Below are 20,144 nucleotides of genomic sequence, written 5' to 3' on the forward strand. Positions count from 1 at the left end.
TGTCAGGGGCCAAATGGTGGGTCCAGGTTTTACCAGCCAGGCCTGACAAAGAATCTGTGGAGATGACATGTTTTAAGGGCTGGTTTGAGGGTATCAGTCTATAGAAGTGACTGGGGTAGAAATACAGTAATGTGAAGTCAATGGAGGCATGACTTGGCACAAATTAGAGGATGTGACCTTTGCCAAATGTGGGTATACCTTGGTCTACCTGCCTCCACCAAACAGGCTTTGCCATGCAGTTTCCTGTCTCCAGTGAGCACTTCCCATGTGACTACAACTTAACTGTTAAGGTGCTTGCCTGCACACCCAGGCTTGATTCCCCAGCATATACATAAAGCCAGATGCCCAAAGAGGTATATGAATCTGGGCTTCATTTGTAGCAGCTAGGGGCCCTATCATGCACATTCTCTCTATCTCTCTCTCTTTTTTTCTATCCCTATTTGCTTACAAATAAATAAACATTTTTAAAAAATAAAAGAAGCTGAGTATATCCTGGGATAAAAATCACAGCTAGCTATACATCTAAGAGTGAAATAATAAAATTATGGTATAATAAAAAGACCTCAAGAGAGGCTGGAGAGGTAGCTCAGTGGTTAAGGCATTTGTTGGCTGGGTGCAATGACCCCAGGTTAGATCCACTAGTACCCAAATAAAGCTAGATTCACAAAGTGATACATGTATCTGGAGTATGTTTGCAGTGGCTAGAGGCTCTGGTGTGCCCATTCTTTCCCCCTTCCTTTTCCTTCCTCTCTGCTTGCAAATAAACAATGACCTCAAGAGCTAAACAGAAATAAAACAAAAACTCAATAAATAAATGACTAAGAAAACAAACAATTTGAAGAAGATTGCATAAAAATGGCCAATAAACATATGAAAAATGGTTGTGATAATGAATCATCAGAAAATGCAATTTGAAGTACATTGAAATTTCATTCTCTTTAAAAATATTTCATTTATTTAAGAAAGAGATAGAGACTTCCGGTTAAGATGGCGGCGTAGGTACCACGCCAAAACAGCCTGGGGGGGGAAAGACCAAAAAAAACTCAGCAAAATACACACTTTTACTAAAAAGTGAGGTGTATAGGAAGTTGAGGCGGCAGCGGAGAAGTGGAAGAGATATAGAGCATCCAGAGCCTGCACAGGTGGGAACAGCGGCTCCGGGGCGGCTCGGCCACCCGCCGCAACCGCGGAGCGGCAGAAAACCGCCGGACTCTCGGCTCGAGCCGCAGGACAAGCCAGGTGCGGGATTTTCCCCTCACACCGCGCTCTCCGCAACTCGGGAAACGTGAGGGGAGAGCGGCAGCGAGCAACGGAGGGAGGAGCAGACCGCGAGGTAAAAGCACACGTGGAGAAACGATACAACCAGAACAGCCGCGGCTCCCTCCCCTCCCCTGCCGCCTGAACCCAGCTCCAGCGAACACAGCAGCGGCCCGGGACCCGGCCACGCCAACTTGGGCTGACGGCGGGACCCAAGCAGGAGCAGAATTCGGCAGCAGCTTCAGCGGCTCCAGCACCGGTACCAGTGGCCCCAGCAGCAGCGGACCCAGGAGCGGCAGCGGTGACAGATCCCGCAGCAGCGGCTTCGGGGGAAAAGCAAGTGCCCAGCTCCAGAAATCAGAACAGCAGCCCGACAACCCAGGCAGCAACTTGACTGAGACCACAATCACCCAAGGTAACTGGGATTGCACCAGGGAAGGGTCTCACTTGGTCACAAGCTGACTTGGATACCTCAACAGACCAGAAATCTAAACCTCTTTGTTGATAGAGGATCTGGTCATTATAATAACTACTCTTGCATACATACTCGGGGCTGTTTTTGATGGAATGGGTACAGTGTTTAGTTAAATGTTAGAATCTACAAGTATATTATTCCACTCAGCCTGCTTGAATACTCCTATAGCAGGGAAACTCAACCCCTAAGAACATCTTTGTAGATACTCTGAGAGTCTTAAGAGCCACACCTAATACCTTAAGGTCCTACCCTGAAAATATATTACATCATATCAATTGATATAGCTAAGAATACACAGCTAGCTAGAAAATCCAAGCATTAACTTAATCCAAGATGCAAAAATATATACATTATAACATAAGAAACACTAAAAAGCAAGACGATATAAATCCACCTAAAAGTATTAATGCATCAGAAATGTCCTCCAGTGAGAAAGAGTTAGAGGAAATGCCTGAGAAAGAGTTCAAAAGAATAATTATAAATATGTTCAAAGAGGTCAAAGAACACATGAAAACAATCAAAGAAGAAATCAAAGAGGAAATCAAAGAGGAAATCAAAGGAATCAAAGAAGAGGCAGGACACGAATTTAATGAAATAAAGAAGGCAATACAAGACATAAATAGAGAAATAGAAATAATAAAGAAAAACCAGTCAGAATTACTAGCAATGAAGAACACAGTTAATGAAATAAAAAACTCTGTAGAAAATCTCACCAGTAGGATGGATGAGGGAGAGGACAGAATATCTAAGCTAGAAGATCAGGTGGCAGACCTAATGCAGTCCAACAAAGAGAAAGACAAACTTATAGAAAAGTATGAGTGGGAATTTCAAGATATTCAGGACACTATGAAAAGATCCAATATAAGAATTCAGGGCATAGTAGAAGGAGAAGAATTCCACTCCAGAGGCATAGTAGGCATCTTCAACAAAATCATAGAGGAAAATTTTCCCCAAATTAGGAAAGAGGAGCCAATACAGATACAGGAAGCCTTCAGAACCCCAGCCAGACAAAACCCAGAAAGAAACTCTCCTCGCCACATTATACTCAAACTTCCAAACACACAAACCAAAGAAAAAATATTGAAAGCAGTTAGAGAGAAAAATCAAGTTACCTACAAAAGCAAGCCCATCAGGATTACAGCAGATTATTCAACACAAACTTTTAAAGCCAGAAGGGCCTGGAGTGATATATTCCAAGTTCTGAAAGATAACAACTGTCAACCAAGGTTACTTTATCCTGCAAAGTTATCCATCCAAATAGATGGAGAAATAAAGACATTCCATGACAAAAGCAGGTTAAAGGAATATCTGAAGACAAAACCAGCTCTACAGAAAATACTTGATAGAATCCTCCATGCTGAACAAAAGTAAAAGCACACATATAAGGAACCTAGAAAAAACCAGCCATACTCAAATACCAGTTAACAGAAGAGAGCACAGGTAGAACAAGTAACACACACACACACACACACACACACAAATGGCAAACATAAATACACACCTTTCAATAATATCTCTTAATATCAACGGTCTCAATGCCCCAACGAAAAGACATAGATTTGCAGACAGGGTTAAAAAGCAGGATCCTACAATTTGTTGTCTTCAAGAAACTCACCTTTCTACAAAGGATAGACATTATCTTAGGGTGAAAGGTTGGAAGACGGTGTTTCAAGCAAATGGGCCTAGAAAACAAGCAGGGGTTGCTATCCTAATATCAGACAGGGTGGACTTTAGTCCGAAGTTAGTCAAAAAAGATAAGGAAGGTCACTTTATATTGATTAAGGGCACACTACAACAGGAGGACATTACAATCCTAAACATATATGCACCTAACATGGGGGCTCCCAAATTCGTCAAACAAACACTATTAGAACTAAGGTCACAGATAACACCAAACACGGTGGTGGTGGGTGACTTTAACACCCCACTCTCATCAATTGACAGGTCATCCAGGGAAAGAATAAACAGAGAGGCATCTGGACTAAATGAGGTCATAGAAGGAATGGACCTAACAGATATATACAGGACATTTCATCCAAAGGCTGCAGAATATACATTCTTTTCAGCAGCACATGGAACATTCTCTAAAATAGACCATATATTAGGACACAAAGCAAATCTTAACAAATTCAGGAAAATTGAAATAATTCCTTGCATTCTATCTGACCACAATGGAATTAAACTACAAATCAGTAGCAAGAAAGGCTATAGAGCATACACAAAATCATGGAAACTAAACAATACACTACTAAATGATGAGTGGGTCAATGAAGAAATCAAAAAGGAAATCAAAAAATTTATAGAGTCAAATGATAATGAGAACACAACATACCAAAATCTCTGGGACACAATGAAGGCAGTTCTAAGAGGTAAATTTATAGCCTTAAGTGCCTATATTAAGAAATTAGAAAGGTCGCAAGTAAACGACCTAATGCTTCTCCTTAAAGCCTTGGAAAAAGAAGAACAAGGCAAACCAAAAAGTAGTAGACGGGAAGAAATAATAAAGATTAGGGCAGAAATTAATGAAATAGAAACAAAAAGAATAATCCAAAGAATTAATGAAACAAAGAGTTGGTTCTTTGAAAGGATAAACAAGATTGATAAACCCTTAGCAAATCTGACCAAAAGAAAGAGAGAAGAGACACAAATTAATAAAATCAGAGATGAACAAGGTAACATCACAACAGATTCCAGAGAAATTCAAAAAATTATAGGGACATACTATAAAAGCATATACTCCACAAAGTATGAAAATCTGAAAGAAATGGATGATTTCCTTGATCTATATGACCTACCTAAATTAAATCAAAATGAGATTAATCACTTAAATAGACCTATAACAAACATGGAGATCCGAGCAGTTATCAATTATCTCCCAACTAAAAAAAGCCCAGGCCCGGATGGTTTCACTGCTGAATTTTACCAGACTTTTAAGGAAGAGCTAACACCATTGCTTCTTAAGCTTTTCCAGGAAATAGAAAAAGAAGGAATCCTACCAAACTCCTTCAATGAGGCCAGCATCACCCGATACCAAAACCAGGCAAAGATAGAACAAAAAAAGAAAATTACAGACCAATCTCCCTCATGAACATAGATGCAAAAATTCTCAACAAAATATTGGCAAACAGAATACAAGAGTATATCAAAAAGATCATTCACCCTGACCAAGTAGGCTTTATCCCAGAGATGCAGGGATGGTTCAACATACGCAAATCTATAAATGTAATACATTACATAAATGGGTTGAAGGACAAAAATCACATGATCATCTCATTAGATGCAGAGAAAGCATTTGACAAAATCCAACATCCCTTCATGATAAAAGTCCTACAGAGACTGGGAATAGAAGGAACATATCTCAATATAATAAAGGCTATTTATGACAAGCCTACAGCCAACATATTACTAAATGGGGAAAAACTGGAAGCTTTTCCACTAAAATCAGGAACAAGACAAGGGTGTCCACTGTCTCCACTTCTATTTAATATAGTTTTGGAAGTCTTAGCCATAGCAATAAGGCAAGAGACACACATAAAAGGGATACAAATTGGAAAGGAAGAAATCAAGTTATCATTATTTGCAGATGACATGATTCTATACATAAAGGACCCTAAAGACTCTACTAGCAAGCTGTTAGAGCTGATCAAAACCTACAGCAATGTAGCAGGATACAAAATAAATACACAGAAATCAGTAGCCTTCGTATATGCTAACAACAAACACACAGAGGATGAAATCAGAGAATCACTCCCATTCACAATTGCATCAAAAAAAAATAAAATACCTTGGAATAAACCTAACTAAGGAAGTAAAGAATCTATACAATGAGAACTTTAAGACACTCAAGCGAGAAATTGCAGAAGACACTAGAAAGTGGAGAAACATCCCTTGTTCCTGGCTTGGAAGAATCAATATCGTGAAAATGGCAATCTTACCTAAAGCAATCTACACATTTAATGCAATCCCTATCAAAATTCCAAAGGCTTTCTTCATGGAAATAGAAAAAACAATCCAAAAATTCATTTGGAATCATAAAAAACCTCGAATATCTAAAATAATACTGAGCAACAAAAAAGAGGCTGGTGGTATCACCATACCTGATTTTAACCTATACTACAGAGCCATAGTAACAAAAACAGCATGGTACTGGCACAAAAACAGACGTAGATCAGTGGAACAGAATAGAGGACCCAGATGTAAGCCCAAGTAGCTATAGCCACCTGATATTCGATAAAAATGCCAAAAATACTCATTGGAGAAGAGACAGCCTCTTCAGCAAATGGTGTTTTGAAAACTGGATAAATATCTGCAGAAGGATGAAAATAGATTCTTCTCTCTCGCCATGCACAAGAATTAAGTCCAAATGGATTAAAGACCTTAACATCAGACCGGAAACTTTGAAACTGCTAGAGGAAAAAGTAGGGGAAACCCTCCAACATATTGGTCTTGGCAAAGACTTTCTGAATACAACCCCAATTGCTCAGGCAATAAAACCACAGATTAACCACTGGGACCTAATGAAATTACAAAGATTTTGCACCGCAAAGGACACAGTGAAAAAAGCAAAGAGGCAACCTACAGAATGGGAAAAAATCTTCGCCAGCTATATATCTGATAGAGGATTAATATCTAGGATATACAAAGAACTCAAAAAGTTAACTAATAAGGAATCAAACAAGCCAATCAAAAAATGGGCTATGGAGCTAAATAGAGAGTTCTCAAAGGAAGAAATACGAATGGCATATAAGCACCTAAAAAAATGTTCTACGTCACTAGTCATCAGGGAAATGCAGATTAAAACTACATTGAGATTCCATCTCACTCCTGTCAGATTGGCCACCATCATGAAAACAAATGATCATAAATGTTGGCGGGGATGTGGAAAAAAAGGAACCCTTCTGCACTGCTGGTGGGAATGCAATCTGGTCCAGCCATTGTGGAAAACAGTGTGGAGGTTCCTAAAGCAGCTAGAGATTGATCTACCATATGACCCAGCTATAGCACTCCTAGGCATATATCCAAAGGACTCATCTCATTTCCTTAGAAGTACATGCTCAACCATGTTTATTGCTGCTCAATTTATAATAGCTGGGAAATGGAACCAGCCTAGATGTCCCTCAACAGATGAGTGGATAATGAAGATGTGGTACATTTATACAATGGAGTTCTACTCAGCGGTAAAGAAAAATGAAGTTATGAAATTTGCAGAAAAATGGATGGACCTGGAAAATATTATACTAAGTCAGGTAACCCAGGCCCAGAAAGCCAAGCGCCACATGTTCTCCCTCATATGGGGATCCTAGCTACAGATGACTGGGCTTCTGTGTGAGAATGAAAATACTTAGTAGCAGAGGCCAGTAAGTTGAAAAGGAGACATAAAGGGTGGAGAAAGGAAGGGAGGAGGATACTTAATAGGCTGATATTGTATATATGTAATTACAATGATTGTAATGGGGAGGTAATATGATTGAGAATGGAATTTCAAACGGGAAAGTGTGGGGGTGGGGAGGGAGGGAATTACCATGGGATATATTTTATAATCATGGAAAATGTTAATAAAAATTTAAAAAAAAAAAAAAAAAGAACACAAACTACAAATGCTGGTGTGGATGTAGACAGAATGAAACCCTTAGACAATGCTGATGGAAATGGAACTACCTTATCATTTACAAATATCATTGTAGTGGTTCTCCCCCCATCGCCCCCACCAAAAAAATTGAAATGCACTTTCCATTTGAATGAGGTTTACAACTCCTGGTTATTTACCTGAAGGACTGCAACTGAATGAATAACACAAATTCATGAATATGAATGTGTATTGCAGCATCATTAACAATAGTTAGGTTATGGATAATAACTAGGTGCCCAAAACTGAGCATGAATTAGAAAACATGGTGTGTACAAAAAATAGCATTTTCATCCATAAATATAAAGGACTTTATGTATCTTTCAGGAAAAGGGTTGCAACTGAAAGCAACCTTATTAAGTTACTATGTGCTCCATATTCATCATCTATAAAGCAAACTTATTAAGCACACTCACTGAGACCCTATTCTAGTTTTAAAAAAAGTTCTCATACATTCAAAAGTACACACAAAAAGAGGAAAAGATTAAAAAAAAATAAAGTACCAGATTGTAAAAACTAATGTAATGTGAAAGCGAAGAATAAGAGAGAGAGATGGGCAAATAAAAATCAAGTCCAAATGGATTAAAGAAGTCAATATAGGAATCCAGGCATGGTGGCACACATCTTTAATTCCAGCACACTGGAGGCAGAGGTAGGAGGATAGCCATGAATTCAAAGCCACCCTGAGACTCCATAGTGAGCCTGGACTAGAGTGAGACCCTGCCTTGAAAAACCAAAAAAAAAAAAAAAAGAAGAAGAAGAAGAACTCAATATAGGACCTGAAACTCTCAAGCTACTGGATAAAGAAATAGAGGGAACTCTTCACTATATAAAAGTAGGGAATGACTTCCTGAAAAATACCCAAGTAGCCCATAAAATTAAACAATGACTCAGCCAGTGGGACCTCATGAAACTTAAAAGGTTCTGTACAGACAAATGTACAATACACAGAGCCAACAGACTACCCAAATAATGGGAGAATATATTCATCAGCTATGCCACTGACAAAGGTACAATATCTCTGCAAAGAACTCAATAAAACTAATGTATAAAAAGTCAAACAATCCACTCGAACATGTGGGGCAGAGAACTGAATAAGGAAGTATCAAGGAAAGAAACATAACTGACAATTCCTAAGGTAATGTTCAACATCCTTAATCATCAGGGAAATGTAAGCTAAAACAATTATGAGCTTCTACATTACTCCAGAAAGGATGGCAATCATTAAAAAAATTAACTGATGGACTTGAGAGATGGCTTAGTGGATAAGGTGCTTGCCTGAAAGGCCAAAGGACCCAGGTTTGATTCCCAAGGACCCACATCAGCCAGATGCTCAAGGTGGTGCCTGCATCTGGAATTCATTTGAAATGGCTGGAGTTCCTGGTATGCCAGTTCTCTCTCTCTCTCTCCATCCCCCCCCAATAAATAAATTAAAAAAAATCAGTAGACCATATATGTGGTGAGGAAGTGAGGAAAGAGAAACCCTCATTCACTGCTGGTGAGAGTGCAAACTTGTACAACCATTATGGAAATCAACATGGAGACTCCTGAAAAACATGAAAGTAGAGCTACTAACTGACCCAGCCATTCCTCCAGGGGCATCTACCCTAAAGGCTACACTCTTTTATTTTTACTATTTTTAATTTTTTTATTAATTAGTTTTGTACTCAGCGAATACAGTCAATTTGGTACCATTGTTAGGCTCATTCATGTCCTACACCCTCTCCCAGCCCCTCCTTGTTGAGGGATATGGGTCATGCATTCTGGAGTTAGCACACAGTTATGGGTAGGATAAATGTGTCTGCGTATGATGACCCAATGTGAGGCTCTCACATTTTTTTCTGCTCCGTCTTCTGCAAAATTTCCCCTAGCCATGTTGGGTTCATTTTTGGTGTGGTTCAGTGATGAGGTGTTGGGGGCCTCTGGGTCTCTGGATATCTGATTTGGTAGGAGTTGATTTTTCTCTGTGTTGGTCTCCTTCCTTCTTGTGCTGGTATCCGGTTCATCAGGAAAACAGCACCCTGGCTTGTTTCACCATTTATTCTTAGTTTCAGCCAGGGCCCTTTTGAGGTATGATGGGGTGGCTCTCTCCTTAGGAACTACATCTATTTGTAAAAGAGAAGCAGATTTTCCAGTGGAGAGTAAGTTATCACTAGACAAATGAGATAACCCTTACTTTTTTTTTTTTTCAGAGATATCTGCCCAACTATGTGTATAGCTGCTGAAATCACAATAGCTAAGAACTGAAATCAACACAGATGCCAGTTGTTTGACAAATGAAGATGTGGAACATATACACAGCCGAATTCTATTCAGCTGTAAAGAAAAATGAAACAATGAATTTGCAGAAAAATGAGCAGACTTGGAATAGGCCATACTAAGCAAACTTACACAAACACAGAGAGACAAAGACCATATGTTCTCCATCATCTGTGGTTCAGCCTGGTACAGCTTGAATTGCAGGCATATGTGACAATCAACTCAAGGGAATGATAAGAGGGATGGAAGGATTTGGGGGGTGAAAATGGGAGAACAGGGTGAGATATACACAAAATGAAATCCAAAATGCATTGATACCCTAGAAAACTTCCTCCCAGATAGCAGATTAAAAGATAAAGCACTCAATAGAAGCATGGAGGGATCATCTGGTAAGAAGGGGCCTGGAGAGGGTGGGGGGAAATCTATCCCTACAATATTTGGCCCTGGCTTGTAACTCCCAGCATTTGAAATTGATTGTAATGATTGTTAAGCTGATGATCAAGAGATACTTATGTGGTCCACAAAATAAGACAGACTTCTGTCAAAGAGTAGAACCAGCAGAAACAAACATCACTATTTCAACGTCATGAGTGTCACTGTAGGACAGGGCTAAACTTGGAGAGGTGTCACAAGAAAAAATGATGGATGACATTGGAATTGCAGGATTTCACTGTGCTCATGCAAAGCACAGAGACAGTGGAATCCATTGCTCCAATCACATAGGACACTGTGAGGAGGACACAACAGAGTCTTGTAGACACAGTGATTGGATAGAGGATTGCAGATAGCTACATAGTGATCATAGGCCATGGAGGAGAGGAGAATGCATTTAGTAGCAGCCAAGAGAACAAGTAGAACATTTGTGTCAATCAGCCATGAAGGAGCTATGTGTGGAGGAAATCAACAGTATCTGTCAGGTTTTAGGGGTAATGACAGTTGAGTAACTGAGGTTGAGAAATGACAGATGGGTGAGAAGGAAATACATGGGAGTATGAAGCTGGACATGTATGTGAATGAGTAATATCATGACTACACTCTCCAATACAGTAACCAGGTGTATCAGAAGAAAGAACATGGAGAGGAAGAGCTGCATCTCCTTGGAATCTGTCAGTACCAGCAGGATGAGGTTAGCCACGTTTGTGTCATTTCAAGTATACATAGTGAGGTGAGCTGTCCTAAAGCATTGAGAAACAGAAGTCAATAATTGCATTGAGTGACTTCAAACAAACCTGTACTCATATATACATGACAGTATTTTTATAATTTGTTTGGTTGACTCACAAATACTACATTTACCCTGCATAGCTATTAAAGAAAAAATAGATGCAAAAATAGATGTAGGTATAAAATTACATTTGAATATGATAAAGTATGGCATATTTTCATTCAACATTGTGCTATTCTAAATATCTTCTTTTTTTTTTCTTTTTATATATTTATTTATTTGAGAGCGACAGACATAGAGAGAAAGACAGATAGAGGGAGAGAGAGAGAATGGGCGCGCAGGGGCTTCCAGCCTCTGCAAACGAACTCCAGATGCATGCGCCCGCTTGTGCATCTGGCTAACATGGGACCTGGGGAACCGAGCCTCAAACCCGGGTTCTTAGGCTTCACAGGCAAGCGCTTAACCGCTAAGCCATCTCTCCATCCCTAAATATCTTCTTTTATGAATACAATCTACGTGAAATTCTATACTGTTGATCGTAAAATTATCTACTCATTTCAAATGATGAAAGATTGAAGAAGAATCAACTAATGCAGTTTAACTCATAATCCTGAATTTATATGTATTATTAATTCTATAAACCTGAACCAATGATGCTAGCATATCATGAACAGATTTAGAAAAATAAAACTTTTAATTTACTAATTTCTTTGAAATGCCAATTAATTTTTAAAAATATCTCTATTTTCCAGGAATTATATGCTAAATTAAATTATAGTTGTACTAAGATAGAGTAGGTTAAACTCCTTAATATTTCTCTGGAAACATTAATATAAGAATTAGAGCCGGGCATGGTGGCACAAGCCTTTAATCCCAGTACTCAGGAGGCAGAGGTAGGAGAACCGCCAGTAGTTTGAGGCCACCCTGAGAATACAAGGTGAATTCCAGGTCAACTAGAGTGAAACCCTCCCTCCAAAAACAAACAAACAAACAAACAAAAAAAAAAAAAAGAAAGAAAAGAAAAGAAAAGAAAATTAGAGACATCCAAAGTAGAAACAAAATAAAGTAACAATATTCACCAGACTTTTACAGGGTATGTTGGATGCATCCATTAATTAATATTGGTATTTCCATTTCATGATAATTCTAAGTCAAATGTCTTCTAAAACTACTCTGTGAAAATATGATTGTTAACTTTTAGAATTTCATTCCATGAACTCCACATTTCAGTTCTTATAAATCCTGTCATTACTTGAGAAGATGGCAAATGGTATATATACTTTTACTCAACCTCTTTTGTTTTAACTTATTTCAATTTCTTCTAGTTTTTAAATACTTACTTAAGCCAAAGTTAGTGTGATTGCTAGAAAAATTCTTCTAATATCAAATTTCTCAAATTTTTCAACTCCCAATTTTTCTTACAAATAAAATAGGAAATCCATTTAAGGATCTGAAACTTTCTTCATTTTACTATTTGTATTCCTTGAGACTATTATTTTCATAATTTTATATATTCATTTCTCCCTAGAATTATTTCTCCCTAGAAATTGTACTCAGTTTTTGGACAAATGGAAAGTTTCCAGGTAGGTGTGGCTTTCTAAAATCTCAGAGAGCTCCTGTGATTATATGCAGAGCAGAGTGAGCCTTGCCTCTCTCTGTCCCTGGTAATTATAAGAAGCCTCATTTAAGGTCACTAAACCTCACAGAATATTTTGTCCTCCTCAGGGGCCAATTTCCAAGTAATATTTTGTACCATGCTTTCAAGTACCAAAACCTTGGACTATTTTAGCAGAAGGTTTGTTGTTCTTTTCTGTAGAAGGCCAGCAATGAGTAGTGAGACCAAATTGTCTTCTTTGTGATGCACTAAATTAAATATATGTGCATATATTTAAAATGACACAAACAGTTGATTGATTTATACATAGAATGCTTAGATAGAAAACTTATCAAGGCATTTTACTAGAGTAGAAGGAAAGAATTTTTGATAGGTACATGTAGTTATTTTGTTAATGACATTTTCAAGGTTGGAATGGTAAAATTTTCACCAATCAAATTTTCAAACTAAAAAGTACAGTTTTGTCAGTAAAATGTTTTCATTAAAGCAATAGCCATGTCAAATTTTCATATTTAGTATACTTTGTATTCTGTGTGCTACTTATTTTACAATTAAAATTGTTTATAGTATAATTTGTCTTATAGCAACCTTCTATAACCTCCATATTTTCATATATTTTGCATAGACTACTGTTCCATCATTCATCAGGTGAAATGAAACTTCAGAAGCTGATAAACACCTCAGCACTATAGAAATGGCTTGATTCTTCATTCTGGTTTGTGAATTTCACCTCCTTCATAGGTATGCAACACTTGTACAATGCTGCTTCTGTTAGGTATAATTAACATTTTTATTTAATAAAAAAATGGCAACTGGGCTGAGTAAATGGCTTAGTGGTTAAGGCATTTACCTGAGAAGCCTAAGGACCCTGGTTCAATTTCCCAGGACCCACGTAAGCCAGATGCACAGGGAGCATATACATCTGTAGTTCATTTGAAGAGGCTGGAGGCCCTGACATTCCCATTCTTTCTTTCTCTCTGCCTCTTCCTCTCTCTCTCTCTCAAATAAATAAGTAAATAAAATATTTTTTTAAAATGACAACTTAGGACTGGAGAGATGGCTTAGCGGTTAAGAGCTTGCCTGTGAAGCCTAAGGACCCCGGTTCGAGGCTAGGTTCCCCAGGTCCCACGTTAGCCAGATGCACAAGGGGGCGCACGCGTCTGGAGTTCGTTTGCAGAGGCTGGAAGCCCTGGAGCACCCATTCTCTCTCTCTCCCTCTATCTGTCTTTCTCTCTGTGTCTGTCGCTCTCAAATAAATTAATTAATTAATTAATTAATTTAAAAAAATGATAACTTGGTTCTGGAAGGATGGCTTAGCAGTTAAGGTGTTTACCTGCAATTCTCCAGGATATACATAAGCCAGAGGCACAGGGTGGCACATACATCTGGAGTTCTTTTGCAGTGACTGGAGGCCATGGCATGTCCATTCTCTCCCTCTCTCTCTCTCTTTCTCTCTCTCTGCCTCTCTGCCTGTCCCCCTCTCTTTCTCATATAAATAAAAATATAAACATTTTTAAAATGACAACTTAAAGACAAGATAAATCCTGAAATAGTAACATGTTTGTAATTAATTTAGTTCTTTTTTGTGCTGGGCTGAATAAAAAGTATAAAGTGAGCTGAGCACATGCATGCATTGCTGTCTGCTTCCAGGATGTTGACACCAGTGACCAGACTCCAGGCTCCTGTTGCCATGCCTTCTGACAAAATGACCAGTAATCTCAAACTGTAGCTGATATAAGCCCTTATTTCTCTAATTTGCTTATGTTAAGAACTTTGACAGAGCAAAGAGACAAATAGCTATTTAGGTATTTAGGTGTGAACTGAGATTCTTTAAAGTGTTGTATCTACTTCAAACAGCATTCAGTGCACTGCTGGATCACTGGTGGTCATGGTGAGTTGAAATGTTGTAGGATGAGTCAAAATACCTTGGACTACCTGTCCTATAGCCATGCATTGCCATTCTCTGTGTCTGACCCACCATCCTCTTGACTCTCAGTTCATCTGGTGAGACCTTTGGAGAGTTTACTAACAGAGTACTAAGGCCCATCAACTCAAAGGTTAAGAATTTTATCAAATAGAATCTGAAGACTAAAGTGGATTATGGTTTATGTAGTCCTCAAGCTTCCCAGGTAAGAGCCTTAAGGACTAGCCCATTTCTCCAGACCTTGCTTCATTTTTAAATGGCAGGTAAAATGTCCTGGAATATGCATATGTTTGGATAGTCTTCTAATCCCAGTTGAATTCAAATATCAAAGTAACACACATGAGCTAAGAGAATTCAATATGGTTCCAAGGCACTTACTGAATCTCCATGACTAGATGAAAACAAGAACCATTAGTATGAACAATTAGACAGTAGATAATACAAAAACAATGTTTTTGCTTACAATTTACAAAATGTATTAGTATGGCAATCTTTTTTTCTGATAACCTGCAACACTGGCTGCATGAATCCAGAAATCTTAAAATTCAGAAACAAGTTCCTAAGACTTCAGGCCAAATATATTTACAAACAAGGTACACAAAGATTTATAAATGCAGAAATTTCTTACATCTTCTCTTAATAATATTCTATTACCATAACTCTACCAAATTATATATTGACTTGCCCTGTACATATACAAAATAATTTTTACATACTAAAATAGTGGAGGAGTGGTCATTGAAGAGTTAGTAGCCTTCCTAAAGGGAAGTAAAGATTTAATAACTCTCCCTAAAGTTTTTGGGCAATAAAGAAGTGTGGCACCCTTCCCTGATTGATGTACTTCCCTTATCTTAGATGGCCTTGAAGCACCAGAGACCATCTGAGTGTCCTCCCTTAGACATTCCTGGCTGAAGAAGCCTATTCTGAACAAGGATACAAACAGCTACAATTTTCTTATCAACTGCACCTGGTCCAGTCTGTTTTTCTTAGGATCCTCCTTATAAGCTTACACCACAACCTGGCCCAGTGCTTCAACCTCCATCTCATGGGAAAGCTGAAGCCCCTCACTGTTTTCTCTCAATAAAACAGTCTTGTCTGTAGAAATCAAGTCTGGTGTTCTCTTTTGCTTTTCTCTTACACTTTCCATACAGTCCTTAAACTCAATTTTTCATAAAACTATTACTATATGAACAGGACTACCAGCAGTGTATAACATGATTAAGAGATATTAAGGCAATAATATTTGAAGTTACAAAATAAACCATATGTAATACTTTTTCCTAAGTGTTGTATAAGGCAAATATATGGCCCCATCACAAAACATTAACGTAAAAATTCACACTGCTGTTAGTTCCACATTTTGAAAATGGACTACTATACTATAAATCTGGCTTTTGGGGACACTTGAATTTTCCAGTATAACTTAAAGTGTCTGTCAACCCCCTGAGTCACATCCATTCTGAAGGTGGGTCGCTTGGCCCTCAGGGTTTTCCATAGCAATTACCAAAGCCAGCATCTGTGGCCTCGGTTACACTTTCTGTTACTTGATCATTCCCATCACGACAGCAGATGGACATTCTGCCAAAGTCTCGATGTGAATAGTTCCTGCTGGATGATCACACTCTTCATTTGCAGAGGTTATCAAGGCTTTGGACTCTCTTTGTTCATTCCTGACTTTGAAGTTTACTCCATTCAGATTGTGTAGGTATATGTTCACTTGTTAATACAAAAGATGCAGTTCGTTTGTTCAGGAGGAGAAGGAGGTAAATCTTCATTAACATGAACATCTTTTTCCATACCTGAATGTATTCTGCCAAACCTTGTCCAGCAATGGACATTAATTGGCAATACTTTTCTAGTAGAAATGCTTTCAGTACTGGAGAAGCAAAAACAGTGGCACTTGCATTTGAAATACTAGTTTGATTCTTAGTCATAGCACCATCAGAGTTCCTTTCATGTGAGTCATCAGAGTGAAGAGGATTAGTAAAACTATGGAGAATGTAGTTTCAAAGGGGAAAGTGTGGGAACAGAAGGAATTGCCATGGGATATTGTTTAAAATTATGGAAGTTGTCAATAAAAAAAAAATAAAAATAAAAAAGAGGTGCTTTCAGTAGAGGAGAACTGTTATAATGAACCCCCACATGGTTTGCAACTTCTGTTGTAGGGTTCAGTGTTAAACTTCCAGTTTTTATGACTGGAGAATGATTATCTGGGGATTTGCCTTCAGACGAATCAGAAATGAATGTGGCATTTTCAGGTCCACAAAATGACCAGTCACTTGCCCTTTCTTATCGAGAGGAAAGCTGTCTAGAGGTGGAGGCATCTATATTCCGCTGCAATTCTTCTGGAAAAGTAGCAGGAGTGTTGTGTGACTGGGCTGCAATGCAATCCACGCAGGCATTTCGAGGAACTTTCTCAGTGCTCATGTTGCCGGAACTTGACTCCAGTGACTTACAGATTTTATCAGTTATGCAAGATGAAAACTTTATTTTGATTGTGTGTTCCCTATTCAAGGGCATGTTCCCATCAAAACTTTTTCTTCTCTCTTGCAAGGGACTTTCTTAATCTCAAAATTTAGATTCTGCTCCATCTTTGTATCTATCTGCTTAATAGGTGATTTATTTTTCCCTGTAAGGTGTGACTCTTTTGTTGACATTTGTTGGATGCTGTTCTGAAGAAACCATATGCAACACTGGCTTTCGGTCTACCTGTCATTATCCTACTACACAGCAATGGCTGGTAGAAAGGCTAGAGAGGGAGAAGGTGTCAAGATGGGTGGCACTGGATGAGGTTCTAGTGGTTACAGCATTTCTTAGCATCCCTTTCTTCAAGGCAACTACAAGTTCTTCATAGTTTTGGAGGAGAATCTTGTTCTTCAGTATCTATGGTGCTGGCCATATTCTCAATAGTAATTTCATTTCTATCAGCAACGTCCTAACTTCCACAAATTTCATATAGTTGTAGCTGTTTTTCAAAAAGCTGGGAAAAGGCTCTGTGAACAAGCTCATATTTCTCTTTTCTTTATGCTGCAGAATACCTTTGTATTCTCATTTCCCATACTAAGTTCAACACATTAAAATCCTTTGGTATTTTCCCAGCTTTGAGTAAGTTCCACATGTAGTTGATCACACAAATGTCACTGGTTCTTCCACAGCCTGCACTGCAGTGAATTCGTATAGGCAAGTCTTAATGTTATTGGTAATTCCTCAGTAAGCTTATCATGTCAAGAGTAGAATCAAATGAACAAGGAACATCATGGTCTGTCCAGTCCACATAATGAAACTGAATGAGATTCTTTGTCAGTGTATATTTGTGACAATACTGTTTTGTTTTGTTGCTATGTCATGCAGTGTAAGCTGAAATGTCATAGGCTGAATCATGACTCTTTTTGCATTGATTTGGCTGTATGCACCATTTTAATGTTCAGACTTTTTCTTTTTATTTATTTTTATTATGTATTTGACAATTTCATGCATATATATGTATCATGTCAACCATATTCACCACTAGTATCTTGTCTTATAACTACTCACCCTTACTAAAACTCTTCTTTCCAAGTATTCCACATTTTTTCTACTTTCTTACTTGCAATTTCCTTTCTTTTCATTTTTTAATTTGTTTTTGTCTTCCAAAATTCATTTTTTAATTTTTTTGCTAATTAATTTTGTATGCAGTGTTTACAGTCAATTTGGTACCATTGTTAGGCTCATCCATGTCCTACACCCTCCCCATGGTCCCTCCGTGTTGAGGCACATGGGTTATGCTCTGTGGAGTTAGCCTACAGTTATGGGTAGGAGAAATGTCTCTGAATATCATGACCTAACATGTGGCTCTAACATTCTTCCTGCCACCTCTTCTGCAAAATTTCCCTGAGCCATGTTGGTTTCATTTGGGGTCTGCTTCAGTGATGAGGTGTTGGGAGCCTCTGTGTCTCTGGATATCTGATTTGGTAGGAGTTGATTGTTCTCTATGTCTATCTCCTTCACCCTGTGCTGATACCTGGATCATCAAGAAAACAGCACCCTTGCTTGTTTCACCAATTATTCTTAGTTTTGCCTGACGACCTTTTGAGGTATGATGGGTTGGTTCTCTCTTTTGGATCTGTGTCTATCAGCAAAAGAGAAGCAGATTCCCCAATGGAGAGTAAAGTTAGCACCAGACAAATAGGATAATCCCCCCCTTTTTTTAATGGAGAATTTAATAGGTATAGGCCCTCCTGTAGCCCATGATTGGTGGTAGCTTGATAATGGAGAGCAAGCTCACATTTGGTTATGGTTCTGACAAGTTTCCCAACTCCAGCTATGGGTCACTTTCCACTAAGGGGAACAGTCAGCCAAATCAAGAGCACTTGGTTTCCCACCATGGCTGTGCACCACTATTGCACTTGTGTGAGCATCACAACAGGTTACATGCTGCTAAGTAGGTTAGACCATGAGTTGCTTGGACAGATATTGGTCATTTTCCCTCAGTCACCCATGTAGCACCTTCTGGCACTAGACATGCTAACAGTCTGTGGACTGAAATTTTTCCAGCTTCCAGCCATGTCATTCCATTTTATATGTCAACCACATATGGTGTCTTCATGAGTAGGGTCTTACCACTAACCTTTGGTGGGTCATCAAGCACTCGCACAGAAATCTTTCTTTCTCTTAGGAACCCTTGTAGGTCTCTCTGATAAAAAGCTCACTGAGGATGATAGCCACCTGTGGGTACTTGGAGTTACAGGTCAGTGCCCACTAAGAGAAGGAAGAAAAAGATAACTAATACAAAAGGGTTAGAGAGAAGAGAAAAAGAGGCTATAGAAGATTAAGGTCAGTCTTCATTGTACCTTCTCCAGAGCCTTGTGGCTCAGGTGTTCCCTCTAAGGGACCGTTGAAGGTTCAACCATTTGGTCTGCCCTTTAGGATGTATAATTTTATGGAACCATTGTCGTTTGGGTCCAGATTTATATCTCCCACCCCTTCTCTTGCTCTCCCCTCCCTCCCCACCCATCCTCATGTCTAGTCCTTGAGATGCTTGCTGGGTATGTCTAATCATCAGGGAAATGCAAATTAAAACAACTATGAGATTCTACCTTATACCAGTAAGAATAGCAAACATCAAAATATCAAATGAAAATAAATTCTGGTGAGGATGTTGAAAAATAGGAACCCTCATCCACTCTTGTTGGGAATGTAAGATGGTACAACCACTTTGGAAAGCAATATGGAGACTCCTAAAAAAGCTGACTATAGAGTTACTAACAGACTCAGTTATTCCCTTACTGGTCATGTACCCTAAAACCTTTAAACCTCAGTATAAAGAGATTTGCTCAACCATGTTTATAGCCACTCAATTCATAATAGCTAAGAGCTGGAATCAATCCAGATGTCCATCACTAGAAGACTGGATAATTAAGATGTGGTATTTCTACACAATGGAACTCTACACAACAGTAAGAAAAAATGATAAAATGAAATTTGAAGAAAAATTGGTTTCCTATTTTTAAATTTTATTTTTATTTTACAAAATCATTAGATTTTAGGTCCCCTCACCCCTCCATCCCCACTGCCCTTCCACTGAGGGCCCTCTTCAGTGGTGTTCTTGGTATTTACTGTGGGTTCATGAAGGCCTCCTTGCATCTTAGGTACTTGGCCTCAGAATATTCCCACATGCTCTGTGGCTCTTACAATATTTCTACCCATTCTTCTTCAATGTTCCTTATGATGGGCTTGACAGCAGTCTGATCGAATTTTGAGTATTCTGTGCTTTCACTTATTTTCACTTCTCAGAAAGCAGTTAGGAATAATGAATACAGTTTTTGTGAATAATCATCATAAATT

At 38.5% G+C, this 20,144-nt stretch overlaps 2 pseudogenes; both read right to left on the reverse strand.

The window, feature by feature from the left end:
• Nucleotides 1-10,158: 10,158 nt before the first annotated feature.
• Nucleotides 10,159-10,776, reverse strand: LOC101614533 (annotated as a pseudogene).
• A 4,993-nt stretch (nt 10,777-15,769) lies between these two features.
• On the reverse strand, nt 15,770-19,943 carry LOC101614812 (annotated as a pseudogene).
• Between the last annotated feature and the right edge of the window lie 201 nt (nt 19,944-20,144).

This window comes from Jaculus jaculus, chromosome 1 (genome assembly GCF_020740685.1).
Source record: "Jaculus jaculus isolate mJacJac1 chromosome 1, mJacJac1.mat.Y.cur, whole genome shotgun sequence".
Classification (NCBI taxonomy): Eukaryota; Metazoa; Chordata; class Mammalia; order Rodentia; family Dipodidae; genus Jaculus; species Jaculus jaculus.